This window comes from Lampetra planeri, chromosome 34 (genome assembly GCF_965212315.1).
Source record: "Lampetra planeri chromosome 34, kcLamPlan1.2.h2, whole genome shotgun sequence".
Classification (NCBI taxonomy): domain Eukaryota; kingdom Metazoa; phylum Chordata; class Hyperoartia; order Petromyzontiformes; family Petromyzontidae; genus Lampetra; species Lampetra planeri.
In genome coordinates, this window is record NC_136140.1 from 8,534,918 (window position 1) to 8,556,550 (window position 21,633).

At 51.5% G+C, this 21,633-nt stretch overlaps 1 non-coding gene across 1 annotated transcript; it reads right to left on the minus strand.

Moving 5' to 3' along the window:
* Positions 1-2,418: 2,418 nt before the first annotated feature.
* Positions 2,419-2,588, minus strand: LOC144730160 (U1 spliceosomal RNA). Its single transcript, XR_013587793.1, has one exon. It is a non-coding gene; the product is annotated as a U1 spliceosomal RNA (small nuclear RNA).
* Positions 2,589-21,633: the final 19,045 nt, after the last annotated feature.

The window sequence follows — 21,633 nt, forward strand, 5'->3', positions numbered from 1 at the left end:
AATGCAGTCACAAAGAATTGCCGAAAATGTCAATTCAAGTACTGCGATGGTTTTATTGCTACTTGCTCCACGTGAAACTTGCCATTTCTGTTCTTTAATTGTGAAAACACGAGATATGCAATTAACTGGAGATACATTTTACAAAGGACGATATGAAGCCACCACTGATCGTGAAGTATGAATTATTAAGAAGCTTGATGGTTCAGCTCAGTGCATAATGACATTAATGTGCCTCATCAAGAATACTTTTGAAGAGTCAAATATCAATATTTGATGGAAATATATGTATAAAAAGGTCACACCTTACACTACCAAAATTACCAACAAATTAGTAAAATGATGCGTGATGTTATTCCTCTTATATGGATCATATGGGAGTGGAGCGATGGTGCAGTGGGTTAGCTTACTGCCCTACCAACCTGAAGACCTGAATGTAATTCCCAGGCCGTGGAGGATATCCAAGCGTAGGAATAAACCGGTGAATGATGTATGAACATTGACCAGCGTGGTGCAGTATGGTCAAATAACCCCAACGACTAACACGGCACGGGTAAGCCTTATCATTTCTATTTTTTTATCATTACTTTTTTACAAGAACCCAACCGTACAGTCCTGCATGAGGTATGCCTGAAAACCAAACGTGCAGAGATACCAAGGTATCAAGTTTTCGGGTTTGAGACCCACAGCGTATTTATAAGGAAGGGGAGGAAGGAAGAGGGAAGAGAGGGATGGGAGGGGGAGTTAATGTAATCTAACAAAATCGAAAACTAACAGAACGTTAATGTGATTCCCGGCTCAACCAACTTGTTTTCCCATGTGTGCTATTATTTGTATTAATATCACTATTGTACATGTACCACCCCTTTGGATAGACAGCATTTTGCGTTTTTACATGGAGAAAATTCCAAAACCCACGTGACCAGAAATAACAACAATATATGGATAAGTGCTACCAGTTTTATTTGTATTATTTTATTACTTCCCTTCTACGTGACTTTACCGAAAGAACCAAGAAGATGCTACCAGTATGTCAAGACAAACATATCCAATACCCAGAGAGACAGCCAACGGGCACACATGAAGAAACACAGAAAAACAGCTGAGTCCTGTTCTACCCTATCAGGTTACCAAAACTGCTCGAGGCGCTAAGATCCAGCCAACTTGACACATTTCACTTCCAACATCATTACCCACAGCCAATCTGCTGCTGTATGAGGCCTGCCCAAGTAATCGCCGTTCCTCACGGTTCTGTGATTTAACAATCTATATCAGACCTGCACACGGGTCTAGCTCATTGCATAGCTCCAGTGGCTTTCTAATATCGGAAGGAAGAGCATTCCAGACGACCGCAGAAGCAAATCTGAAGTGTCCTGCCAGAGCCAACTTCCTTTTCTGAACAGTTTGACTTACGTCTCTGAATCCACGTTTTCACATTGTTGTCCATTCACAGCCACGTAACCGAGTCTACCCTTTGCGTTGCGTTTGTTTGCATCGCAACGGCTACGTCCTTGATTTTCCATCATTTTACAGCGTTTGCTGGAGGTTCTCCGGAATGCATGGCAGCAAAACAGGCATTTTGATGACATTTAGCTCTCCGCTGGCACGTTAAACAGCCCCATTCAGGGCGCCAAGCAGGAGAAACCCCTCGCAATTCAGCGGCGCAACAAAACGCGCGCGCATCCTCCCGCCCCGCTGCGTCAAGGAACTTTTTCAATGGTCCCATTCTTTCGCGGGCCAAGGAAAAAAAAAACGGGGACCGGCGATACAAGCGTACGGAATGCACAGCGGGAACATTCGGGTCTCTGTCTCGGCGCACGGTAATAATTCAACGCGAGCGCGTCACCCCGCCGCGGCGGGGGCAGGCTAAAGCCCGGCGTGTTAGCGGCGACCTTTTGACTGCAAGGGAGATTTCAGTGGCGAGGTTGACGACGGCCCCCCCCCTCCCCTTCCCGGGGATATCATTGCAGAGCCACCCATGCCGCCTACTTAGGCAATGATGTTGCGTGTTAACGTGCAGCGCGTGGTTCTGAAAAGAAAAAACGCTCGAACTGATTTAGTTGTTTTATTGCTTCCACGCGCTTCATTTACGACACGGGGAGTGGGGAAGCCTCACCGCTACGTCTCGACATCGGGTCGTGCCCGCGTGTCGCTCGGCACGACGTCCCGACGCATCGTGCTGGGGGAGCTTCGTGAGGTTACTCGGTAAGAACCACGTGCCCCAGAGCCTCTTTAGGAACTGAAGAAGCTGCCGGCGCACGGAGCAAATTGTCGGACAATCGTGCCGAACAAGGCGCGGTGGTCCAACCCTGGCAACACGTCGGAGGGATGTGCAGCAGCACAACCGCGTGAAAACCCCACGCAGGCACACTCAAAACAAAAAACGCGATGTCACTTGTAAATTATTATTATTTTTCTTTTCGGGCGATAGCGCGAACGCAGTCCCCCACTACCGCAAATGATACAGCCGAGTGTCTCGCATTTGGGGAGATCGCAGGGGGTCAACCCTCCCGAAGGGCAATGGCAGAGCCTCGACCCTGAGCGGACTACCTACAGCACGTGACCGCGGTGCCTCCCCTTGTCAGAACGACTACACTCCTCGCCACTTGTCCATTATTCGTAAACAGAACAAAAAAAAGACGCCGCACAGGTGTGGACATTTTCCAAGGCCGAACAATATTCGATGACATTTTCTCCGTAACGTGAGTTATGTTCGGCGGCGGCGGTGGCGGCGGCGTCCACACAATAGAGAGGACTGGTCCCACCACCGTGCAAGCTCTTCGGCTCAGGAGGAGCCGAAGCCGATTCACCGGGGTGTGTCCTCTTCAGACGGGTCACACGGCATCGAGTGCGCGCTGTTGCCACTGAGGCCACGAGCGTAGGCGTGAATTGCCCTCCCCTCTAAGCCAGAAGGCGGCGGCTACAAACGCCCGAAATCTGATGCGCCACGGTGTGAGCGGCGTCCTGGGTCCCTCGCCGGCTACGGTAAAATAATCCCCCGTTAATATTAAAATCGGGTAGAGTACAACGTGGCGTGTCTGACCGTCAAACCGTCGATTGCCCGCACCCGGTGCAGCATTTGTACAATGGCGGTTGGTGCAAGTGTCATTTCGCTACGGATGTTCACGATATTTTCACTCACGGTGATGTGCTATTAATCTCGCGTGCATTCGCTCACTCCTTAAGTGCAGGGAAGCATTTCCCCGCGCTGGTCCAGAAAACCTTCTCGTGTATGCGGTGCTGTGACTGTCATTGTCCATCGATGTTCATTTACCCGCCCATACCCTGGTCACTCGCAAGCAGGATTTGTGACGTTCGCTGCGTTGATAACGGGCATAGCGTCGAGTGAAGGCGCTGTCTGTGAATTTGGATGAATTCGATATGCGAGGTGAGGTTGAGGAATGAAGGGCTCAGTGATCCTGGAGGCTGCTATTAAACTTGCTGTGAATCCCACCTCTCGGGTAAACATTGAGGATTTTCCATTTTGAAAAAATAGAGAGGTGAGTGGGTAATCTTTGTGTGCCTTCAATATCCTATTTCCAATGTATTTTTGTTACCGTCACAGAATGCTGCCAATGCAGGTTTTGATTTTAAAATAAATCAATACAAAATATTTACATCCGTTTTACAATTCACTGATAGATTAAGCCCTCCGTATGCTGTGTTAGTCCAAGGCGGATTGTTTGACCATACCTCACCGTGCTAGTCAGTCCAGGTTAGTGAAGGGGTAGGGAGATCCAGGACTAGTTCAGATATCACTCCCCATGAATGTTAACCTGTGGCCGGGTATCCAACTTTGCTCATCCGTTTCACAGCACAGTGCACGAACCAAAGCACCACTGCTCCTCCCACGTTATCGACTAAAGAGTGACAACGTTCAACACAGACTGGTCAACAGAGACATATTTTAACTCCTGTCTTGAGCAGGCCCGTCAGATGTAGCCGCGGACATTTTACTTTACATGAAGTGAAACAATATTTCTGCATACCTGGCGGTTGGGCATGCTGACACACACACTGGTGATCCATCATTTTGGAGGTAAGGGCTGTTGCCGTCCGTAGATTTATGAGAATCGTAAATACCCCGCCGGGCTACGAGGTGGCTAGATGGCAGGACAGCAAGTGGCTCCGTGAACCTGTGTTTGTGAACAATGTCTCATTGTTCTCCCACGTATATATAGGGTTTCTCCTTACAGGTACAGTAATTTACTCCCACTCACAAAACACTCAGAAATATAATTGATCAAACATTCCGAGGCAGGACACTCTTGTGAGTAAATATTGAATCTCACCGAGGATTTTGAGGCTGTCCTGAATAAATAAAATGGCTTTATCATTATTATTGCATCCACAGGTAATATGGGAGCACAGTTTATGTGTTTTTGCCGTTGTGCTGTGTGTGCCTCCCTAGTTGGTTTTCGGGTTGTACCGTGCATGCGTTGTTGAGGCCTTACGCTCAAATCCATTTCCTGCAGAGGCTCCCGGCACGCGGAGCGAAACGTCGAACATTGTGCCAAACAACACGCGGCGGCACAACTCGCAAAGCTCGTCGGAGAGAATCCTGCGGTAGCTTTACATTTCGAGGTTCACACACGACCAGGTTGCGCTGTGAACAGGCATCCAGCCGCGTGGCCCAGAGAAGAGTGATTTTGCCCATGGGCTCTGGGTTCACGAGTTCAACCACAACCTTATTCCCCTGGATAATGCACAGCGGGGACACGAACAAATGTGGTGCCAATTGGTCAATTACGTGAATGTCAAAACAGGCCCCCTGTTTTATTCGCCGGCCAAAGGCCGAAATGTGCCCGCATCGTGGTCAAATATGGAGGATTACCTGTAATTGTTAAATCACCACGTACCTTGCTCATTGCTTGCCGGGGCTACGTGCTCGAGTACAGAAAAAGATAAAGGTGCAGCCCTGCAATCGCTTGCTCACGCCACTGGCGGGGGAAGGGCCTTTACTAGGAGGCGATCTGGACAGGCCATCTCGAAATGTTTTAACTACTCTTCCACCGTGGCCAGACATAATTATTTTTAATGATTTTCTTTCCAGTCCTATAGCTCCATAGGTCATCGGATTTCTCCAGGATGAATACAGATTCTGGAATAAGTGAGAGCGGCAAGGTTGCCAGCAAATATAATGCAAAGTTGTAGTACAGCAGATAATGGCTAACATGCTCGTTGAGTTATACCGATGGGAGTGAGTTCAATAGGAACCCCCCCCCCCCAAACACACTCGATCCCATATTATAATGGAGTATTTTTTATTTTTATTTAGACTGACCTAATGTTTGGCTGACTTTCAATCTCTCATCTTTGTGTAATAAACGACTGGACCACGATGTCTGGCTCAGTGTCCTTTATTATTCGGTTCGTGCTGTACACCCACACGGCTGTCTTTACTCTGTAACTTCTCCACGGTGCTGACTCCAATGTCGGCCCGATCCACAACAGCAGCTCCGCTGCTGTTTCTCTCACACAGCCCCCCTTGGCTGTACTCTCTGCTGCTCTTCTCCCTCCGCAGCTCTCACAGCTTCTTGCTCTCTCTCTCTCTCTCTCCGCAGCTCCTCCTGGCAGCCACACCGCTGCCTCTAACAAGCAGCCCCCTCTCTCTCTCTCTCCGCAGCTCCTCCTGGCAGCCACACCGCTGCCTCTAACACGCAGCCCTCCTGGCTGTCTCCTCCCCAGCTGCACACCACTCCGCAGCTTCCTCTTATCTTCGGGGTTGGCTCCCGATCGCCGTCGGCGCCCCCCCTCTCCACACTTGCCCGCGTGGCCTCACTCTTTTCCGCTCACACCCCGACTACCTTCCCCTTCCGGTTTACCCGCTTAAAGCCCCGAACCTTACCCCCACGTCACATGACTCCACCCCCCGTGACGTCACCTCCGGAAGGTCGCTTACGCCCGCATTACACCACCCTCCCCCGTAGAAAAATCCCAGCCGACCTCGGCTGACCAATAGCAAATCGTAATGCGGCGAACCGAGCTTCCCCCCCTAAAGGACACTAAGCATATAATGTAACAACAAGAACAACAACAACGCAATGAACATCAACGATCGTACAAAAGCATGCAATAAATACAACTGTAAGAAAAAAATAACAAGACAGCAACAATCAACGAAACGTAAGCGATTTGGAACGTGTGCGGGTCGCCGGCCCGTCCCGGACGGTCGGCGGCCCACTCGCAGAACGGGAACGCGATGAAAGTCGAGGAATGACAGGGGGTAATCCCCCTGTCGCAGCTGGAAGTCCACCGACGTCCCGTGTCCCTAAAGAGTTAGTCTTGGGCTTGTTCTGTGACCGTGCCCGCAGCTGGGTCGGAAGGGCTGCAGGGCTCGAAGGTCCCGCAGACCTGGCAGGCGTCCTCCGAGCAGGGCCCCTCGTCCCCCGCAATGTCACGGCCGGCCTGTCTGGAACAGGTACGACAGGCGCTCCAGCGAGATCAATGGACGCAGGCAGGGGAGAGTCAGCAGCAACAGACCCCGGCAAGGCAACATTGGGGGATGACGCATCATGTAAGGGAGCAACATATGGTTTCAAGCGCGACGTATGCACAACCCAGCGACGAGACCCAATCTGGACGCGTGCTGTCTGTGGGTTGGGAACCGCAATGAGGCGTACGGGACCATGCCAGGGTTTGTGCAATTTCGGCGAGGTCCCCGGACGTACCTGTGGACAATGAAGCCAGGCTAGGTCCCCAACCTTCCAAGGGCACTCCCCCTCAGACCGTCGCGCATATCGCTCGTTCCGGGCCTGGGCTTTGGCCGTAGCCACGCGGGCATTCTCCCGCGCCTCCGTGACTCGGCGAACCGTGTCCTGAATGTATTCAGGAAGTGGTTTACGAGGTCCCTTCACCCCAGTTCCCAATTGCACATCCACCGGCGGCACGTTTTCCCGACCATACATAAGGTAAAACGGCGAATATCCTGTAGCCGCATGAGGCGTCATCCTGTACGCCGAAAGCACCCCGGGGATGTGCAGATCCCAATCTGATTGTTGTTCACTCACGGTATGGCAAAGCATGGCAGACAACGTCCTGTTCAGCCGTTCAACCATACCATCCGTCTGCGGATGGTATGGGGATGTCCGTACTTTCTTAGTCCCAAGGCCCGCGCACACTTCCGCCAATAATTTAGAAGAGAAATTCCTGCCCTGGTCCGTGAGGAGTCTCTCAGGCGCCCCCTTATCCATAATATACCCAAACAAAAAGGCGTCGGTAATGGCCGCGGCCGACTGATCGGGCAACGGCCAGGCCATCGGCCAACGGGAGAGGTACTCAACCCCTACCAGCAAATATTTATTACCCCTCGCCGATGGTGGAAAAGGTCCCAATATGTCCAGCGCCACCAATTCATTGACTCGAGACACCTGAATCGACTGGAGAGGCGGCACGTAAGGATGTTTCGGCGGCTTACGTTGTGCACACGCAGGGCACGCGCGCACGTGCCCTACGACATCTGTCGCCATGCCGTGCCAAAAATAATGACGTTGCAACGTCAACAAGGTCTTCTGCACCCCTAAATGTAAGAGAGTGTCACAATGGAGGGTTCTAATCAACTCGAACCGCAAGGACGTTGGTACCACCAGGCGCCAACGTTCCTGGAACCCCTCCCGCCACATAAGCAGAATATCTCGGAGAGCGGTTTGCGGCCCCACAGCCGTACTCGGACTCCCATTGTCCTTAGCAGACCGCTTCCACAAGGACACCAATGACTCATCCATCATCTGTTCCCGGATCCAGACAGACCGCGGCAGATTCAAAACCCCGTCAGCCGGTCCCGGTTCCATCGGAGTGTCCGACTTCTCGACGGCCAACGTGAGCGGCTGAGGGGGGTTTGGAATCGGCGAACACCTATGCGTCCCCGACTCACATTTACAAGGGGCGCGCCGCGGTAATCTGGAAAGTGCGTCAGCGTTCGCATGGCGCACTCCCTTCCGATGTTGAATTTGGAAGGAAAATTCCTGTAGCGTGTCCAACCAACGTGCCAACTGTCCGGATGGCTGGTCAATTTTAAGGGCATATTGCAAGGCCGCATGATCCGTACGCACAATAAAAGAACGACCGTAGAGGTATGGTCGAAATTGCCGTAGGAAAAAAACAACCGCCAATAGTTCTCTGCGAGTGACACAGTAGCGGGTTTCCGCAGGAGACAAGACTCGGCTACCATACGCCACGACACGCTCTACACCCCCTTTAGACTGTGATAACACCGCCCCAATACCTGTGTCACTCGCGTCCGTATCAAGAATGAATGGGTGATCGAAATCGGGATAATCCAATGTTGGGGCCGTGGCCAATAGATCACGCAGACTCCGAAAGGCCGCCTCCTCCGGCTGTCCCCAAACAAACTTCCGTCCTTTACCCGTAAGGAGATGCAAAGGCCTCGCAATCGTCGCAAAACCCGGCACGAATCTTCGGTAATACGAGGCAAATCCCAAAAACCGCCGAACATCCCCCACGGTGGCCGGAGTCGGCCAATCCCGGACGCACGCCGTCTTTTCCGGATCCGTGGACACTCCCTCAGCGCTCACGATGTGCCCCAAATAGCGGACGGACCGTTGCAGTAGGTGACATTTCTTTGGTTTGAATTTCAATTTGGCAGAACGCATCCTCGTGAACACTGTCTCCAGCCGCGTCAAATGTTCATCGAATGTGCGGCTGAAGACAATGATATCGTCCAAATATATAAGACATGTCTCCCACTGCAACCCCGTCAAAACGAGCTCCATCAATCTTTGAAATGTAGCAGGGGCCGCATTCAATCCCATCGGGAGACAGTTGAATTGAAATAACCCCTGCGGCGTACGGAATGCGGTTTTCTCCCGTGAGGACTCGTCAAGGGGAAGCTGCCAAAATCCCGAAGAGAGGTCCAGTGTGGAAAAGAACTTAGCCCCCGACAATGCGTCGAGGGAGTCATCCATACGCGGCAGGGGGTACGCATCTGCCACCGATATCTTATTCAATTTGCGGAAATCAACACAAAATCGCAATTTGCCATCCTTCTTCTTAACCAAGACGACTGGAGCGCCCCATGGGCTGTTAGATGGCGATATAATGTCCGCAGCCAACATGTCTTCCACTGCCCCCCGTACGTGTTCTCGCTCCGCAGGACTCATCCGATGCGAATTTAATCGAATAGGGGCAGCATCGCCCGTCTCAATGTGATGGTAAAGCAAGGAAGTGCGGCCCAAATCCAAATCATCGGAGCTGAACACGTCGGAATATGTCAACAACAATTTACGCAGCGCACCACGTTGCTCCATGGACAGGGAAGAATTTTCGTCACATAATTGAGCAACCCAACGATCATCCGAACTCCTTGGCTCGGAAACCCCAGCAACAACTCCCCGGCTATATGGACAATCATGGGTCGCAAACGCCGTAGTGGCATGTGCCACAACCGTACCGGCCGGGACACGGACGTTTTCTCCCCCCGCATTAAGCACCTGTAAAAACGGTAATTGATCCGGCCGGACGATGGTCTGTGCCCCCACTAACGCCAACCCGGTTGTTATCGTGGCGGACGGTGACAACAAGACCCCTACTGCTCCTAGCCGATCAGGCAGGGGCTTCCGATACCGCAAGGGTATAAGCATCTGTGTACCAGGTGGGATGTCCACAGATGCGACGGACAGCGCCTGCACTTGTACGGCCGAAGCAGGTCGCCCCCAGGGCGACGGCAGAAACGAGATTTGACGGCCCCCCGGCAGTTCAATACAATTCTCATTGATTTTGATCAAAATGGGCATCTTAGCCAAAAAATCGGTGCCTAACAAACAAGGAACCGCCAAAGATCTCGATATCAACACAACACCCGAGGCCGACACATCCCCAATAGATATCTTAGCATCCACCTGACCCACGATACCCATGCTACCCCCGTTCGCAGCGACGCACGACCCATAAACCGGACGCACAGCCCGCGACGGAATGCCCAACAGATGGAAAATGACATCCGATATAATAGTCGCAGACGCGCCCGAGTCGACCAAAATGCGCACGTCCACACCTTGTATGGACCCCGGTACAGTGGACGAACCCGTAGCGGCCGCGACAACTCTCCGTGCCAATTTGCGCCACTGCGTAACTGAATGACAAGGCCCCGTCGATGGCCTTTCTTTAACAACAACAATAGGATCGCGCAACACAGGTGGTGGGTGAGGTGGAAAGCCTTGCCGAGTGTCTGGTGCGTGCCGACATGCCTGTTTCGGAGGATCTTTAGCCGACTTGACCGGTGCCGAGGCCTCCTGCTGCGGCGGAGCCGGGAAGCGGGCCCAGCAGTCTCTGGCGTAGTGGCCCCTACGCCCGCAGCGGAAACATTCGGCCTCGTTGCGCCGAAGCGCAGGCCTCGCCTCCTGACGGCCCCGTTCTGGTAGCACCGCGCGCGGTCTCGGCCCGCCGCGTCCCGTCCATGGAGCGGAGGCGGCCGTCAGTTGTTGAGGGCCCCGGTCATCCGGAACATAGACGGCCTGCGCAGGGTTCCACCCCAGCGCCTCCTCTTCTTTGACGGGCTCCCCCGTCCACGCCGTCACTTGTTTCCAGCGACGGAGGTTGAATTGCGCATCGAGACACTTAGCAGCCATCCGGGAAGTTAGCTTCTCATGCCCACACACAGGCATGGGGATCCCTAGATCCCGAGACAGCTCCAACATTTTCCCTAATATGAGAGGCTCCAGCAGGTCCTGTGGCGTCTCAGGATAAGCTGCCATGGCCAGCTCCAGCACCGCACCCCTGAACGCCACGGGCGACTCCTCTGGTGCTCGTTGTCGTTGAGCGAATCGCCGATGCGCATCATCTGGTGGCTCATAAGCATCGGCCATTTCTTGAAAAACACCACATAAAGTTGCCTTCTTATCGGTCGCTATGGAACGGAAGAATCGGACAGATTCGTCGTCCAGGAGAGTCGGCAACACCTCCAAAGCCTCCGCATCGGTCCATCTTGCTGTGCGTACCGCCGCCAAGAAGCGGCAGGCGAACGCGCTCCAGTCCCCACCGACGGAAAATTCTTTAACTGTTGTAAGGTGGCGACTCCGACTCCTCTTCCCGCCGTCTTCCAATGGTGGTGGTTGTGATGGCAAATTCAAAATGGCGTCGGCCCGCGGCGTGGCCAAGATGGCGGTTTGGCGCCACGGAGCGCGCAAAATGGCGGCCTCTTGCCGCGTGGGCAATGGCGGCGGCAGGACAGGCAACGTGGCGGCCCGCGGAGCACCACTTGCATCATCCATCGTCCCTGGCGCGACGAGATGGCATAGATGCGCCAGGACGTCCTTAAGTGCCTCCAGTTGTACCGCCATCGCTTGCCATCGTTGATCCGCGTCTGATGATGTCGACGGACCCGCCACCGCGCCAACATCCTCCACTCCCGTTCCCGTGGTCTCCTCAGCCGGGCTCTCCTCCACCACCCCAACAGGATCCGCGGTTGGAGGGAGTTCGTCGTCGTCGGACGAAGAAGCCGATGCAGGCGCCGGATTAACTTTCTTCCTCACTTGTTTCGACATGCCGTTGCACTTCCGACACCAGTGTAATAAACGACTGGACCACGATGTCTGGCTCAGTGTCCTTTATTATTCGGTTCGTGCTGTACACCCACACGGCTGTCTTTACTCTGTAACTTCTCCACGGTGCTGACTCCAATGTCGGCCCGATCCACAACAGCAGCTCCGCTGCTGTTTCTCTCACACAGCCCCCCTTGGCTGTACTCTCTGCTGCTCTTCTCCCTCCGCAGCTCTCACAGCTTCTTGCTCTCTCTCTCTCTCTCTCCGCAGCTCCTCCTGGCAGCCACACCGCTGCCTCTAACAAGCAGCCCCCTCTCTCTCTCTCTCCGCAGCTCCTCCTGGCAGCCACACCGCTGCCTCTAACACGCAGCCCTCCTGGCTGTCTCCTCCCCAGCTGCACACCACTCCGCAGCTTCCTCTTATCTTCGGGGTTGGCTCCCGATCGCCGTCGGCGCCCCCCCTCTCCACACTTGCCCGCGTGGCCTCACTCTTTTCCGCTCACACCCCGACTACCTTCCCCTTCCGGTTTACCCGCTTAAAGCCCCGAACCTTACCCCCACGTCACATGACTCCACCCCCCGTGACGTCACCTCCGGAAGGTCGCTTACGCCCGCATTACATTTGTGTACCCATTACACAGTCAGGACATTTCAGAGGTGACTAATGCGCACCCTCTTGAAGGGTGATGAACGTGTATTGAAAACAATGTATTGCATTGTTCCGTAATGGAAAATATGTGAGCCTATGCTTCTATTCATCTCCTGCTTTCAACACTTTATAACACATGCATTTTATATACGTTGAATATAAAGTACACATACATACACAATGCATATATAGCCTCAAGATTTATGTATGTATGTATGTATGTTGAACTTCTTTGCACTGTATGTGACCAACCGTGCTCATCGGATGTACGGGGCAAGGAAACTAAACTAAACACAAAAATCAGTTATAAAGAAATGAGTTTTCAATCTAGATTATTTAAAAGCGCATAGCTACAGTGGTTTCCTAATATCGGACGGAAGAGCGTTCCAGACGGCCGCAGAAGCGCATCTGAGATGGCGCGATGCGGTGACCGTCTTTGTTCGATGGCGAGCCAAAAGCCGCTGCTGCAAGAATAACCGGAGTTTGTGTGACGATGGTTTATGCTCCTTGACGAGATCAACGATACCGTATATATATACTGGAAATATTGTATATAAATTCCAAAATCCAAATGCATTTTGTAAAAGAGACATTGTAGGGCTCTGTGTCAATCCACTGTAGGATGAAAGCCTCTGCACACTGCAGAGGTCATAGAGGTTGTTAGATCATACTTCTCCTTGCTGGACATTGCGGCTTGGTGAAGCCGGGGTTAGGGAGAGAGGGAGGGGGATCAGGATGAGTTCAGATATCACACGCCGCTGATGTTAGCCGCATGTGGAAATTCAACTCGTGTGTGCCGAGTTTATAGTGCAATGCGCTAATCACTGCGCCACCGCTCAACCCCGACGTGCGTGCGGCTATTGAACATTGCCACACTCCTGACTGGTGCAACACTCGCACACCTTAGCTTTATTGTGTCCGTCCGTCGTGCCGGGAGGGGCTGGGTGGGGAGGGAGGGGCTGGGTGGGGAGGGGAGGGTGGGGAGGGGCTGGGTGGGGAGGGTGGGACTGGGTGGGGAGGGGAGGGTGGGTGGTGAGGGGCTGGGTGGGGAGGGAGGGGCTGGGGGTGGAAAGGGTGGGGCTGGGTGGGGAGGGGCTGGTCACCCCGTGGTGCCCTTATAAAACTCAACGTTTAACCTACTCACGCCGGCTTGTGCCCGCTCTCACAGTCGGGCATATTTGCGGAATACACCACGCCACCGTTGACCCCGGCCATTGACCGAGCAACCCAACGTTCCTACCAGCTCCCTCCGCAGGAATGTGTTTGTGAATATGATAATAGTAAGCTATATTAATAGCATATTTCGTGTTTTGTGTAGTCTGTCTTTCATCGCGCATCAACATTGACGAGCTATTACAGTAGAGCACAGCATGAATTCAAATCGCGTGCAGCCGATAATATAAAACACCTCCATTTTCGAGCGAAAACGCGAATTATCATCGTTAATTACTTTAATACGTAAACGTGTCACGTAACTCGATGCATCCAGTCTTACAATCAACGCACAATGGAGGATCGGTTAGCCCAGTGATTAGCACGCTGCCCTTTGAACCCGGCGACTCGAGTGTTCAGGTGGGGGGGCCTCACTCGCCTTCACCAACTCTCACTGACCAGGCGTGGTGAAGTATGGTCAAACAATCTCCACTGCCGACATGGTGACCTTCATCCGGCAGTGGATTGACAAAGAACTCAAATGTATTGCGGTGCAGTGAATGTGAATGATCAGAGAATGCGAAACAGCTACCAGCCGTGTGTACGAGTCGTCCAATTTAAGTGTCGTCTGGCCAGCATGGAAGAGTAGGCCGAATGACCCACTTACAGGTGCTCTCTATACCTCCCCGAGTGGAGATTCTTCCGCCGGCAGTGGCATGAGTAGGAAATTGCAGGACTGAACCTTAACAGTTCAGATATTGCAGTTTTTCTATGGAGTTCCATCGAAAAACATGACCATTTAAAAAAATCACTGTCCCTTGTTTGTGATTTGAAGCAAGCTCAAGCAAAGCTAAAAACACAGCATTGTCCGATTATTGTCACCATCGCCACTGCGTGCGTAACAATCACAACAATTCCACAGGGAACCTGTGCTGTATCATCCCACAGCGAGCAGAACGAGGCAACCTGGAGCAACTGCTGGGAGAACACAGCTGCCATTGATGGTGCGTTCATTTATCCCTGGTTATTTCCATCATCGCAACCCGCGCCTGCAATTCAATCCGTTAACATCTAAATACACTCACGTATCAACGTGTTAATTGATCATGCGCATCCACCTATTAGTCCATTCTTTGCGCCTTATCCATTCGTTTATTTGAGCATATTGACTTGAAAATTTACAACTGCGTTACACACCACGTACATTTATTATAAAAAGATTAAGATTCCCCGTATAGCCTTAACAGGCTGTAGGGGCAAGTGCTGTTAGCGAGCACCAATGAAGGCTGGAACGGTACACGAGGGGGTTGGGTGTCCAGCACCTCGCCCGACCGCCTTTGTCTCCCAGTGGCGATTTTTACTCATTTCAGGCTGAGTCGACCTAGGGGAGGCCCAGGACCGGTTCAGATAATCGTCACTGGTGTTGGCCATGAGCGGGAACCGAACCCGGATCGCCAAGTTCACAGCGCAGCGCGCTAACCGCTACACCACCGCTCCCCACTATTTAGAATCGCCCATATACACACGTACAGCAACGGAATCGCGGTGCATACACTCCGACATCAGTGAGATCTGCCTTATCGCACCGCTGCACCGACCCCGCATTGACCAGCGCGGTGAAGTATGGCCAAACCAACCCGCATGATGCACTGTACGGACAGCATTATTTGGAACGTCATCAGCCAGCAGTGGATTGACGCTCAGCTGTCTGTACAGTGCATTAATGAACACGATGAATTGCACTTTAAATGTGCGTTGTCATTCGATCATGCGCATCTTTTGATCTCAATAATAGCATACCGTACCTTCACAAACCTGCAGAATATAACACGAAAAAAACAACAATCCTAATAGCTGCACACGCCATTCGGTATCCACACGCAGTCTCGCATTTGGACCCTACATTGCCATGCACAGATTTGTGAAAATCACTCCATGAACGTTATCTGATTATTCATTCACCACCACCACCACCATCCTTTCGTTCACACACACACAGACAATCGCCCGCTCGCTCGCTCACCCACCACCCGCGTTCGTTCAAAACACGCATTGCTCATTTTCATCCGCACGTTCCGTCGACGCAAAACTCTTCGCTCATCCGCGATCTCATTCGTGATCTCATTCGCCAGCCATTGGCGTTTCGCCGCACGCATTCATTCGCGCGTTCGTTCGTTCGTTCGCGAGCGAGCGAGCGAGCGACGGCTTCTCCGCCACATCGCCACGGCGCCGCTCAAGACCCAATCACTGGGGGAGACGCTCCGCTCGCTTCACGCTCAACGCACCCAACGTCGGCGCGCACGAACAATCACGGCCATCGGCGCAACCCTCGCGGTCGCGTTTACTGTGCGTCTGCGCGCGTGAGAGCGAGCTCGGAGAGAGAGCGAGAGAGATGATAGAGGTTAGAGACGAGTGTGCACGAGCGCATGGATGTAGAAGAATCCGGGTTACCTTGATGCTGGGGGGGGGGCCAGGGAATGATTCGCAGCGAGGTGGAGCGGATTTGACGCGCGCGAGCCTCAGTGCCGAGTCTGCATCCTCGCGTCTCGCACGCGTCTCGCGCTCTCGGCGGTGACGTCAGCGCTCACCGGGGTGGGGGGGGGGCGGTTGGTGGGGGCGCATCGCGTGCACGAACACACACGCGCATCACTCCCACACAACACACCACTCACACCACATGCACACACACCACACACATGCACACACCACATGCACACCACTCCCACACACCACACACACACCACTCACACACACACACCACATGCACACAGACCACACGCCACACACACACACCACTCACACACACACGCCACACACACGCACCACTCACTCACACACACCACTCACACACGCGCTACCACTCACACACAACACATGCACACACACCACACACATACACCACTCACACACACACCACATGCACACACACACACCACTCACACACACCACACACACGCACACACTCCACTCACACATACACAAACACACAAACCCCACACACACACACCAAACGGACCACACACACACACGCCACACACCACTCACACGCACACACACCACTCACGTACCCCACACGCACACACACCCCACACTCACACACACACACACCACACACGACACACACACATCACTCACACACACCACACACAAGCACTCACTCCACTCACACACACACCACACACACACCACACACACACACCACACACACACCACTAACACGCACCCCACACACACCACTCACACACACCACTCACACACACCACTCACACACACACCACTCACACACACCCCACACACACCACTTACACACACCCAACTCACACACACCCAACTCACACACACCACTCACACACGCGCGCGCGTGTAAGCTCGAAGTGGGGAGCGGTGGTGTAGCGGTTAGCGCTACGCTGCACTACGAACCGGGCAACACGGGTTCGATTCCCGCTCACGGCCAACACCGGTGACTATCATCTGAACCGGTTTCTTGGCCTCCCCTAGGTCGACTCAGCCTCAAATGAGTACTTGCTACGGTGCGAAAAACATCGCCACTAGGGTGACAAAGACGTCTGGGCGTGGTGCTGGCCACCCACCCCCTCGTGTGCCGTTCTGGCCTTTATTAGTGCTCACTAACAGCACTTGCCCCTACAGTCTGTTAAGGCTATTTGGGGGATCTTTGTCTTTTGTAAGCTCGAACTGATCGTATGATACAAGCGCGGACATTCAACCATACGCCCATACGCCAGTACAAACAGAGCAACACAATCGCCAATAACGTCTGCCTTAAAATAAAATATAACCACACATGTGCCATTAAGAAGGGTCATTGCCAGAAACGTCGCCTATTACGTGTGTTTTTATATGTGCAGGCAGTGTTATTGACGAATGCGTTTGGTTCATTTGTGTCCATTGTTCCTGTATACCACTGCCAATGCAGTATCACCAAATAATCCATTCACTCACACGCGTGTGTGATATTCACTCACACGCGTGTGATATTCACTTACACGCGTGTGATATTCACACACGCGTGTGATGTCCACTCACACGCGTGTGATATTCACACACGCGTGTGATGTCCACTCACACGCGTGTGATATTCACTCACACATACGTCTGACATTCACTCACACGCGTGTGATATTCACTCACACGCGTGTGTGTGATATTCACTTACACGCGTGTGTGTGATATTCACTCACACACGCGTGTGATATTCACTCACACGCGTGTGATATTCACTTACACGCGTGTGTGTGATATTCACTCACACACACGTGTGTGTGATATTCACTCACACGCGTGTGTGTGATATTCACTCACACGCGTGTGAGTGAATATCACACACACGTGTGTGTGAGTGAATATCACACACACACACGTGTGTGTGAGTGAATATCACACACACGCGTGTGAGTGAATATCACACACACGTGTGTGTGAGTGAATATCACTCACACGCGTGTGTGTGATATTCACTCACACACGCGTGTGAGTGAATATCACACACACGCGTGTGAGTGAATATCACACACACGCGTGTGTGAGTGAATATCACACGCGTGTGAGTGAATGTCACACACACGCGTGTGAGTGAATATCACACGCGTGTGAGTGAATATCACACACACGCGTGTGAGTGAATATCACACACACGCGTGTGTGTGATATTCACTCGCACGCGTGTGACATTCACTCACACGCGTGTGATATTCACTTACACACGTGTGCGAGTGAATATACCGGCGTTCACTGTCACAGTGGGCAGTGGTAGCAGAGTGGTTAGGGCACCGTCCGACGAACCCGAGACACAAATTCGAGCGGTGCTCACGGCCAACAACAGTGACGCATATCTGAAATGGCCCTGGGCCTCCTCTAGGTCGACTCAGCCCTAATTGAGTATGTGGCACGGCATGTAAACATGAGCATTGTGGGGAGACAAAGGCGGCCACCAACACTCTCGTGCACTGCGCGGCCTTAGCAACACTTCCCATAGAAGTCTGTTAATCAGTTTAACACGTAGGCTTTCGCGACCAATATTATTCATAATCAATGTTTTTGGGTTTAGAACGCGTTATTTATAAATGTGTCGATGAGTTAATGAGTTAATGATGACGTCACCCTGATGCTGCTCTGTATAAGAACGGGAGACAGAGCAGAGCCTCACCATTCTGGCGAATTGCCCGATGATGCTGGATGCAATTACCAGCGAAACGTCGTACTCAAATTGTAAATGTTGTGGTTTCACGCTTCAACACACCGGTGGGCTAAATCAGTGAACTATTTGTCTTTTGTCAACGTGACACTTTTTTAATGATTGGCCGTGTCGGGTGGTGGAGGGTTACGACACATTTATAAATAATAACGCGATCTAAACCCAAAAACGTTGATTATGCACAGTCTGTTAATGTCCACACGGGGGATCGTTGTCACTGACACAGTCACGCCCATACAGGAATTCACTCAATCACACTGGCATTCACACACACACACACGCGTAACATTGCTCACACACATGCGCGTGTGAGCAATGAGATTTCTGTCATTTGACGCGGAGACCTGAGATTGCCAACTCCGTCACCCCGCAAGTTGGACTCTTCACCGTGACTCAATCTCATCCAGACAGGTCTCTAAATGTTAAATATTTGACAATTCTCCAAAGCTCCGTTAAGGAAACATTAACCTTGTGCGTGCGTGCAAATTCAAAAAGTTATTTTTCCACACGAATTATTCAACGTTGGTTTTACGGGTGCCAATGAGTGAAGCCTTTCAAGGGGCATCTAAACGCTCGAAAATGAAAACCTGATTTAGTGTTTGCATTCGTGTCCATGTGGTCGAACATTACAATTGCTCACAGCTGTAGCTACATTGCGATGACTGCTCTCTGTCTTTGAAGTGACACGGATGATACGCACGTGTGTGAATGCACCGTAACGCAATGCTGTACATCACAAGGACAAAGAGCTCCCTCCCATCGGGGCAAGTGCTGGCGATATGTTGACGCACCGGATACATATTTAAGGATCAGCTGACGTAAGGGGTGGGGGGGGAGGCAAAACAGACGTGGGTACCACTCCCGACTACTGCAAACCGTGGCTGGGAATTTAACTCGGGACACCCATTTCATCATAGCCCGTTGCATTAACCGCTTGTGCCACTGCTGTCGCTTCCATTCGTTGGAAAATCAATGATTGAAAAGGCCCCAACAAGCCCCCACCCTTTTAAGGCCACACAGTGTCATTGACGAACGTGTTGAGTATTTTGTTGTTGTTGTTGTTGCAATTTGTGCTTGTGCGTCACTTCCAACGCAGCAGCAGCAGCGGCGGCGGCACCGTCACATAGTGTTTAATGATTCAGTATAACCACCGACCGCCATCAGTGCACGATTGATCCACTGATGGATGAATGCCTCCCCGAGATGACTCGATTTCTCGTAGGGCCTGAGATGCGACGATCCGCCCTGCACTTGCACGCGATGCGATCCCATCGCTCCGTCTCCGCAGCAGACAATACGCGTTTTCCCTCCTTCCTTGGTTGCCCAGTCAGAGGTCATTCTCGCCCATCGGCCATGCACGTACGTGACACTTCTTTCGCACCGTGGGCGTATCCAACCGTACTAATCGGAGGCGCGGCCACCATCCCTTCTAGTGACGCGTGCTGCCCGAGCACACGTGATGCTCCTGCTCTTTACAGTCAAAATTATGAGCGTAATAATGAACAGGATGAACTCGTAGAAACAGAAAATCTGTGACGGCGCATGTGTTGGCGTACTCACTGGGCTCGTAGCGCAGCACGCTAACCGCTGCGCCACCGCTCCCCATGAGATAATGCATATAGACCTCTGTGAACCCGCAATCACGCTCCGTGAAATGTAAAATGTTATAAACAAATTAAAATGAGGCCGCATCGAAAATCGTATTTCAAATCGGTAAACAATTTGTACGGTTTCCTGCAAAACATCAATTAAATTGCACACATTGAATTTTCTGTGCGTATATGCTGTATCTACAGCGAGATAATGACACATCGCCATGTCGGTGTTCCAAGTTTTCAACTGAAATGCAGTGTGCAGTGCTTTTATTAAGTATCGCAATTGATTCAAGACAACGATTCCCTTTTTTTTCATGTGAGAGACACATTACCAAAAAAAACATTGCTGCCCACGTTTACACTCGACGGCAAACAGCGTTATTTTATTGTCGACAAGACACGAGTAAGAAACGTGTAAGAAACGTGTTCCCTGTTAATGCCAAAATCTGCCAGTAGCAGCGTCACGAATTGTGATTTTTTTTCTCTTCCCTTCTCAACCTTGTGCAGAATTATTTTTGTTAATTAAATACTGGACGCAACAAAACGATTTTCAAGACGTATATATGGCTATTAGCCTGTATGAGAATTAATTCTAGATTTTAAGTTTTCGTGACTGCAAGGATTCATACTCTTTGGGTTTTTTCGATAAAGTCACGTAGGTAAAAATTAAATGAAGCAAAATTACTGTGACGGTTCCACCTGAAGACGGAAGCTTGTGTTGCCTCCGTGATTTAGCTCAGTTGTGTTTTCATTTAATTTTTCACCTACGTGACTTTACCGAAAAAACCAATGAGTATGAACGGGAATTGCCTAATGCATAGGGTTGTTGTTGTTGTGGCCGTACTGCCATGAAGCTCTCCGTTGGGCTTATTGTGTTGTCCCACGTGTCGTTCGGCACAATATACGATCAGTCGCTTCGCGTTCTGCAAACTTCGTCGGCATTGGGTGTCCTGGAAGAAAAAAACCCATCTCGCAAGCCACGCTGGACATTGTGCCGAGCAACGCATCGCGAGACGCACCGGAGGGCCTTGGCAGGCGTGTTGTTGACAAGACTCATCGATGGGTATTTGCGCATACACAGAGGAGGCTTTCTACAGTTTGAGTGTTGCCGCTCGTATGCATGGGGTGCTCTGGTTTCCTTCCATAAGCTGTATACCCTCACTGCAGGACACTCAGGATAAAAAATATATGTATTGAAACGCAATGAGGATTTTATGGATAATCAATTATAACAACCGTCTAAAAATAGAAAGCATCAACAGTGAAAATGTGTGCCAGCGTGTACACACTGTAATTGGATTATCTCCAATAGTAACACGTATCTTGTAGCTTTAGGCTTCCTGAAAAACAGCAGTGTTCAAATTTGTCAGAGTATTACCTTCCAAAGTATACATAGATCGTTTCACTCGAATGCTTTTATTTTTATGTGGTTTGACCGTAGCGGGTCTCACTGCGAAATTGATTCAGCTGAAATGCAGGTCCTAAAACGTAATACTTTGCGAGATGCATAACCATTTCCAAAAATGATATG